This window comes from Carcharodon carcharias, chromosome 17, assembly GCF_017639515.1.
Source record: "Carcharodon carcharias isolate sCarCar2 chromosome 17, sCarCar2.pri, whole genome shotgun sequence".
Lineage (NCBI taxonomy): Eukaryota > Metazoa > Chordata > Chondrichthyes > Lamniformes > Lamnidae > Carcharodon > Carcharodon carcharias.
The window spans coordinates 70,126,122-70,135,096 of NC_054483.1; the positions used below are offsets into that span (position 1 = coordinate 70,126,122).

Genomic DNA, 8,975 nt, shown 5'->3' on the forward strand with positions numbered 1-8,975 from the left:
TTCCCTTGCATACACCTTCTCTCCTTTAACCATATTTTCCCCTTTGAATGTGAATTCCCATTGTTTCACTATATCTTTGGACTTTACCTTTTTAATAATAAAAATCTCTCATCGTACCAAGTTTACCAGTAATCTTTGGGAAAAATAAACACACTGCTTCTTAACTTCTCGTGGCTAGGTGAAACATTTCACTTCTGCTTTGAATTCAAGCTAGTTTGGTTTATTTAAAACCTTACATGCAAAGTTTGGAAAAGCTGGTTGTTCTCCTTGGAGGAGAATAAATTGAGAAGAGATTTATAAAGGTGTTTAATTCACCATTGAGGCAGCTGGAGTGGAGGGTCAGCCATGCCATCCCACAAAACCTTCAGGATCAAGTGATTCCTTGCGAAGTAGATGAAGCAAAACTGACCAATTCTGCGGTGGATTCACGTGAAAATTGGCTAAAAGATCAGGTACAGCTCCAAGAGGAGATGCTGGAGAAGGACCAAGCTGGGCCTGTAAAGGGATTCACCACCGCTGGCACATTACCAGCAACAGCCGTCTCTCCCGATCTCCCCCTCCCCCTGCAGAGAAGGGTAATGGAAGTGCAGATCTGAGCAAAAGCTGACTGGAGAAAAATGTAATTTTTCTGTTTCATGTTTTCTATCGAGGAAAATTAAACTGATATAAATCTTAAAAAAAACCATGATGGGTCTGCACAGAGTAGATAAACTGTTCCCATTGGTAGAGAGGTTGAGCACCAGAGAAGTCCAATTTATGGTGATTGGCAAAAGCACCAAAGGCCACATGAGGAAAAACTATTTATGCAGCGAGCATTTAGGAACTGGAATTCATTGCCTTAGATTGTGGTGAAGGCAGATTCAATTGTGGCTTTTAAAAGGAAATTGCATAAGCACCTAAAGAAAGGAAATTTGCAGGGCTTTGGGGAAAGGACAGGGCAGAGGACCAGCTGAATTGCTCTTTCAGAGAGCCAGCATGGACACAGTGGGCCGAATGGCCTTCTTCTGTCCTGTAGCCTTTCCACGATTTTTTGGAATTAAGACCATTTGAGGTGTCGTCTCTTGGGCTCAATAGTATGATAGTTCATGAATTTGAAGATATTGGCCTAGATCTTTGGCTTGCCACTTTCTTAATTTTTGATGGCCCTGGGGCAAGCAAGTCTGGAAAATTGCTAGGAGATGTATTCTACTTTGTCCTCAACTTCTTCTGCACCCCACTTCATTTCTTGCTCAACGGATCACGTGGCAGATAGTGGTCCATAATTACAATATGGACTGTAATTAGATGCAGCTGTAAGAAACAACATCTTGGATGTACTAGCTATTATTTGCATCCTTTGAATGCTGGATGAAATGGTTGTCTTTTGGGCTTAGTAATGCTGGGATCCTGGTGCAAGATTTGGCATTGCACCTGTGCAAGCTCTGACTGAGCATAACCTTGCACAGGATGAAGAGGAATGCTAAGGATAAATTATGGGCATTTTTCAATGTTTTGCAGACAACTTTGAAGCTGCCTGTATCACTAAATTGTACCAGGCCCCTGAGGTCTGTCCTAGCAAAACCTGACCCCTAATCTGATGTTACTTCATTGTGGCCACCGGTGAGTTTTCCTCTAAATTGTAATGACTTCCAGGTTGGAAGATCAGCCAAGGTTGGGGGTGCCTCCCCTTGGCAGTGGAAGTATTGCTCCGCTTGGAAATGTACCTCAACCAGCAAGGGTAGGAAATCCCAACTAACAACTGGCTCTGTGCTGGTTTCTTCAGATTTGGTTTAAAAGACGTAGCTGGAATCAAGAATGCACAGAATCAGTTCTAGGTCATCGAAACCATACGCATGTTTTGATATTGCCAGGCAAAGGATTTTGAAATTGTGATTTATTATCTTGGGCTTTCTAAATCCTAATCGCTGGTATTACATTGTTTTTCATTTTCCAAAGCAGGAAACTCTATATGCATAAAACCAAGTGAATGTCAAATGGGTATATGATCTGTAAATTTAGTACTGCATATTTCTAAAATAAGAAAGCAACTTTCTCCTTCCAATATAATTTTGAAGGTGGCAAATTTTTATCATGTTAAGAGCACTGCTTATATCACTAAGTTTATCTTTAAAACTCCTGCATGTTTGAAGATGATTTTAAAATTTGGTTAATTTCATATTAATTTAAAGTATGATCCTTTTTAATTCATGGCTTTTCACTGGGAGGCAAGACTTACAACTGAAATTCTGGTCTTTAATTTCAAAATAACCATGTCGTACAAAGTAAAGTGAGATGCTTGTTGCCAGTGGCACTGATCCAGGTTGACTCCCTGCGTTAATGGGTGTTGTAGCCGGAGACCTGCTCAGTGTCCAATTTGCTTAGCATACTAAGGAAACAGTCCAAAGTGCCTGCTGGCACTAGGCTTATTATGGGCGTCCTCTGACATTGAATTGAGGCTCACTTGAATTGATTAACACAGGCAGACAGCACAGTTGTGGAATGAGAGATATTGGTACAGAGGCTGACAGTTTCATCAGGTACCACTTTCCATTACTTTTTTTTCAGTCCACTATTGAGCACTTTATCTACAGTTAATATTGCACTTCACATTAAGACCTATGCCTCAACTCCTTTTCCAGTAGCACAAACCAACATTACCTACAGAACAGGGGCTCTTGCATTCAGTCACTCTCCCCCAGGCTGAGCTTATCAAACAGGTACTCTCCCATGCCATTCTCAGGGGCTCCCAGTCTCTTCAGGTTGGTGATGTGATCTCCAAGTTTCTTGATCCTCTTCACTTGCTCATCCAAGTAGTGAGTCTCCAGGAAGTCACAAAGATAAGGGTCAGGGATCCCAGAGGAGAGCTTGTGCAGATCCAGCAGACTCTGGTTCACTTTCTTCTCCATCTGCAGAGCTCTCTGCATTCCCTCCAGACCATTGCTCCACTCATCCTGTTCTGGTTTCTTGATGTTCTCCAGGATGATTCAGCCTCCACGTTTATTCTGGAATTTCATCAGTTTCTCAGCATGTTCCCGTTCCTCATGTGACTGCTTCTTGAAGAACTCAGCAAAGTGACGCAGGGAAACATCATCCCAGTCAAAGTAAGAGGACGTGGAAAGGTAAACACAGGAGGAATAGAGCTCCAGGTTGATCTGCTTGTTAACAGCATCCTCACATATGTGAGTGGTAGTTTCTGATGCACTTGGGAAGCCACCTTCACTATTACTGTTCACTGTCATCTAGAAAGTTCTAGACTGCAGACTAATTGGTCACGGCACTCATCACTCCTCATGGAGGGGAACAGGTCTTCCATCTTATTGTTTACATAGTGTCAGCTGTGGCTCAATTGGTAGTGCTTCCACCTCTGAATCTCAAGGTTCTGGGTTCAAGTCCCACTCTAGAGTTTAAATGCAAAAATCAAGGCTGACACCCCGGTGCAGTACTGAGTGGAGGTGCTGTCTTTCAAATGAGACATTAAACTGATACCCCCATCTGCCTGCTTGGGTGGATGTAGTAATCCCTGATGTCCTGGTAAATATTTATTCTTCAATCAATATCACAAAAAGCAGGTTATCTGGTCATTATCACAGTTATGTTTGTGGGAGTATGCTGTGCACAAATTAGCTGTCCCATTTCCTACAAGTGACTACAATTCAAAAAGTACTTCATTGGTATAAACTTCTTTGAAACACCTGTTGATTTTGACAAGTGCTGACAAGTAAATGGAAGTCTTTAGTTTTCTTACTTGCAACTACCTCTAATGGCTGCATTGGAAAATCAGGAGCCCTGGCTGAACTCTTCCAGGCTGCTTCAGCTACTCCCTCTCCATTAACAGTGTACCTTTAAGAACTGCTGAAGGCTACATTGAAGTATCAGCCATCCTGTCGGATTCTCCCCCCACCCATAACTGAAGGAATGAGAGCTCTCTTGTTCGGTGTGAATAAGGGTCGACTACAAAATTGATTGGGCCTCCCAGTGACTGCATCAGGTGGGTAGAGCTAACCTCCTGATATGTGTGCAAAATAAAATTTGGCCCCATTCTGTTTGAAAAACGAAAAGTTGATTCTGTGTGGGACTTGTATGCAAAATGTAAGCAAAAGCTGATGGTTATTAGTAATTTAAAATGCTTCTGAAATCATAGAACACAAATGCCTAGTCTAAACCGTTATGGTAATTGGACAGAATACATTAATATATCAACCTCCATAGGAACTCTGACTCTGCATTAGAATATCTGGTCTCATTAACTCTGGAGATGTATCAAAAGTAATTTAGTTAATTCTCAGTATTTCTAAGAATACAAATGCTGTTAATATTTATTGTTTATTTAGCTCAATAAAAATCTAGTATCTTCACAGTCAGGAACCTCTGTTATGATTAAACAATAACGATCAATGCATATTGTATTGTTAAATAATAACTTGATTGAAGTTCAAGCTAATCATCTTATACCTTTATCAGGATAATACACACTAAGTTTATCATTTTTGCTTAAATTTGGAGAGTTCCAGAATTTGTATTAATTTTTGTGTTGTTTATCAAATACTGGACTGTTTTTTATTGTGTGACTGAATCTAATGCAACATCAAAAGAGCACTATATTGGTAAGCTATCCTTAATTAAATTGCATTAATATAGTCAGAAATTGAGCACGCACACCCTTCAGCTAAACATATTTTAATCAGTTCTGTTTCCAATCAGCGCATTATTTCTTAACTGGTCATTGGATCATTACAGAGGGTAAAAACAAAAAAACTGCGGGTGCTGGAAATCCAAAACAAAAACAGAATTACCTGGAAAAACTCAGCAGGTCTGGCAGCATCGGCGGAGAAGAAAAGAGTTGACGTTTCGAGTCCTCATGACCCTTCGACAGAACTTGAGTTCGAGTCCAAGAAAGAGTTGAAATATAAGCTGGTTTAAGGTGTGTGTGTGGGGGGTGGAGAGATAGAGAGAGAGAGAGGTGGGGGGGGGGGGTGTGGTTGTAGGGACAAACAAGCAGTGATAGAAGCAGATCATCAAAAGATGTCAACGACAATAGTACAATAGAACACATAGGTGTTAAAGTTAAAGTTGGTGATATTATCTAAACGAATGTGCTAATTAAGAATGGATGGTAGGGCACTCAAGGTATAGCTCTAGTGGGGTTTTTTTTATATATAATGGAAATAGGTGGGAAAAGGAAAATCTTTATAATTTATTGGAAAAAAAAGGAAGGGAGAAACAGAAAGGGAGTGGGGATGGGGGAGGGAGCTCAAGACCTAAAGTTGTTGAATTCAATATTCGGTCCGGAATGCTGTAAAGTCCCTAGTCGGAAGATGAGGTGTTGTTCCTCCAGTTTACGTTGGGCTTCACTGGAACAATGCAGCAAGCCAAGGACAGACGTGTGGGCAAGAGAGCAGGGTGGAGTGTTAAAATGGCAAGCGACAGGGAGGTTTGGGTCATTCTTGCGGACAGTCCGCAAGAATGACCCAAACCTCCCTGTCGCTTGCCATTTTAACACTCCACCCTGCTCTCTTGCCCACACGTCTGTCCTTGGCTTGCTGCATTGTTCCAGTGAAGCCCAACGTAAACTGGAGGAACAACACATCATCTTCCGACTAGGGACTTTACAGCCTTCCGGACCGAATATTGAATTCAACAACTTTAGGTCTTGAGCTCCCTCCCCCATCCCCACCCCCTTTCTGTTTCCCCCTTCCTTTTTTTTTCCAATAAATTATAAAGATTTTCCTTTTCCCACCTATTTCCATTATGTAAAAAAAAAACCCCACTAGAGCTATACCTTGAGTGCCCTACCATCCATTCTTAATTAGCACATTCCTTTAGATAATATCACCAACTTTAACTTTAACACCTATGTGTTCTATTGTACTATTGTCGTTGACATCTTTTGATGATCTGCTTCTATCACTGCTTGTTTGTCCCTACAACCACACCCCCCCCCACCTCTCTCTCTCTCTCTATCTCTCCGCCCCCCACACATACACCTTAAACCAGCTTATATTTCAACTCTTTCTTGGACTTGAGCTGAAGTTCTGTCGAAGGGTCATGAGGACTCGAAACGTCAACTCTTTTCTTCTCCGCCGATGCTGCCAGACCTGCTGAGTTTTTCCAGGTAATTCTGTTTTCATTACAGAGGGTGTCTACCTCACCAGTAGAATGCAAGACAATTCAGTGCTCAGACTTCTGTGTCCATGTGCCAGCACTGAGCCTTTAAAACTGATTTTTAACTCCAAGTAAGAAATGGGTGGATGGACTAGCAGAACGATCCAATGATGTTTCCAGCATGATTAGCTTCAGGACATCTGAGATCAATTTTGTTAGGTTTTACTCCTGATTTGAAACAATTTCATGAACAAGTGGTATTGTGATTCACATTACTTAAAGGATCCCGATTTATATGCATCGATGAGGACCCACCTGCCTGTGGCAGGCAACTTGGTAGATTCAAAATACTTCGTGTTTAAGATGAGGGTGGGTGAATGAGAGTGTGTCAGGAATGCAGTAGTGTTAAGTACTCTACGACTACCATAACCAGCCAGGCAGGGTTAAAACCAGCCTTTCTATCACTTAGCAATATGATGAAGATAACTTTGACACTGACCCAACATTTGACCCTTCCAAATCCAACAATATAACACAGCCCTTACTGAAAAACTTTCCTGACAGTTCTTGATATGGTTATTAACAATTAAAAGCAGAATTTTTTTATTACTCATATAGCTGAAAGAAGAACAAAATGATCAGAAGTTTTTTCTGCTGAGGATATGGAACAGCCTCCCAGAGAAGGTTGATTCGAGGTTAATTAACATTTTTAATAGAGAGATACTGCTTAATTTTTTTTAAGTGGGGTTAGAGGATGTTCCCTCAAGGAGAGGGAGGTATGGGGGCAAATGGACTTTAAATTAAACAGGTCAAGTTGAATTTTCCTACTCCTAACTTTCTTTTGTTTCTTAATTATTATTTCAACATTTATGGTTTAGGAAATATTTTATGTGAATTCCCAGTGGTGCAGTATGTTTTTAAGCAGGTTTACATTTTGACTGTTATTTACCAGTAGATTTTTCAGATGCTTTCCTTTTTTTCCCCCTTGTATGAGGGTCAGCCATTGATTCCTATGGAATAAAATACATTTCCTTAACCTTTACGTGTCCCATTTTCAGATCGCAGTTAGAGTTTGTGTGAGAGAGATGTGAAGGGGTAGAATTCAAGATTCATTTTAGGAATGAATCTAAAACAGACACTTTGGATGGAGGAGTCTCAGACATCCTTTGAATTGTTTTTTCATTAGCTCAATTTTTTTTTTTGTTCATTTATTTTTGTTCCCTTTTCAAAAATGTAGCAATGGAGAACAACAAAGTGTATTTATTTGTAGTATTTATATATTTATACAATGTAATAAAATGTCCTAAAGCACTTCACAGTAACATTATATAGCAAAATTTGACACAGAGCCACATAAGGAGATAGCACGACAGATGATCAAAAGCTTGGTCAAAGAGGTGGGTTATAAGGAATGTCTCAAATGAGGAAAGAGAGAGAGAATTCCAGAGCTTATGGTCTTGGCAGCTGAAGGTATGACTGCCATTGGTGGAGCGATTCAATTTGGGATCTTCAATGTGCCAGAATTAGAGGTGTGCAGATATCTGAGGGTTCAAGGGCTTGAAGAGATTACAGAGATAGGGAGATTTGTGGCCACAGAGGTTTTGAAAACATGGATGAGAATTTTAAAATTGATATGTTGCTTAACTGGGAGTCAATGTGGATCAGTGAGCAAAGGGTGATGAGTAATGTAACTAGCGTTGATTCTATCTGTCATATTGCTTTTCTCCAAAATATAGACATTAGCAATCCCAGCACAGTTTTCACTCCCAGAGTCAAGACAATCACCAAAATGTCACAGAACACATCTAGTTCATAAAACAACCAAAACTGTAATTTTTACACCATGAAATGGAGATACTCCCAGGATATTGGACATTTCTTCAGGCCTTGTTGGCTGGTCTAGGAGTGTAACTAGATGGGTAATTGGACTGCAGATGAACTCATTTCCACATCAGTGATTTTACATTAAATCAGCTCATTAAACCTTACATTAATATGCTTTGACCTAGGGGAAATTATACAACATTTATTTTACAATAAGCTGCCTAAAGCATTAGGTAGATTGAACTGTAATTCTATTCATTGTGATTTATAGTCTGGAATGCAAACTAAAGTGATTGTTTTGCATGGTTTATCATATATTAACTAAAAATCAGTCTTGCCTACTGGAATTTAGTGAAGAATTTACAGACTTACAAATTGGTTTGTTTCTTTTGGTTAACAACAAATTGTGGTGAGAGCAAGCATTGGAAAATGTTTTTAATGGTAAGATGGGGGTTCGTGCTGTTTGCTGCCTTTCTGGTATGTAACAGTACAAGAATCATGCATTTTATGAGTAATACATTTGATGAAATGTTGTTATTCCTGGTGACACAGGTGAGATTTCTTTGGTGGGGGCAGGTAGGAAATATTTGGATATGACTTGAAAAAACTTATTTTTGGTAATATAATTTTAATTATAAAATTATTTTCATTGACCTAACAATTCAAATAAAATGAATGAGAAAAGGGAACTGTCTTGATGGGCAAGAACTTAGTTAGCTCAAGGGCCAAGTGATGGTTATATGTTGCTAGCATATTAATGACTTTGCTACTATTCATTGTAATACTCTTGTGACATTAAAAGCACAAACTCTGCTAACTGATTTTTCACTGGTCAAATTGTGGAACTGATTAATCTTGGAAGATCATCATTTATCTCTGTGTTCTATCACATGACCTAAGGCACATTATTTTGAAAGAAGGAGTCATCCAATTTTTAATAAGTCGTAAAACTTTTGGCAGGAACGTTTGAACATCCTGGATAACCCCATGCCTACGCCATGGTTTACACTGCAATTTGACATTGCTCAAAAATGATTTGTATTTCACACCTGTATGTCCAGAGTAAGGGT

The 8,975-nt window shown here is 39.7% G+C and overlaps 2 pseudogenes; one reads left to right on the forward strand and one right to left on the reverse strand.

The window, feature by feature from the left end:
* The first annotated feature begins 345 nt into the window (after positions 1-345).
* LOC121290105 lies at positions 346-501 on the forward strand (annotated as a pseudogene).
* Positions 502-2,660: 2,159 nt separating this feature from the next.
* Positions 2,661-3,218, reverse strand: LOC121289655 (annotated as a pseudogene).
* Between the last annotated feature and the right edge of the window lie 5,757 nt (positions 3,219-8,975).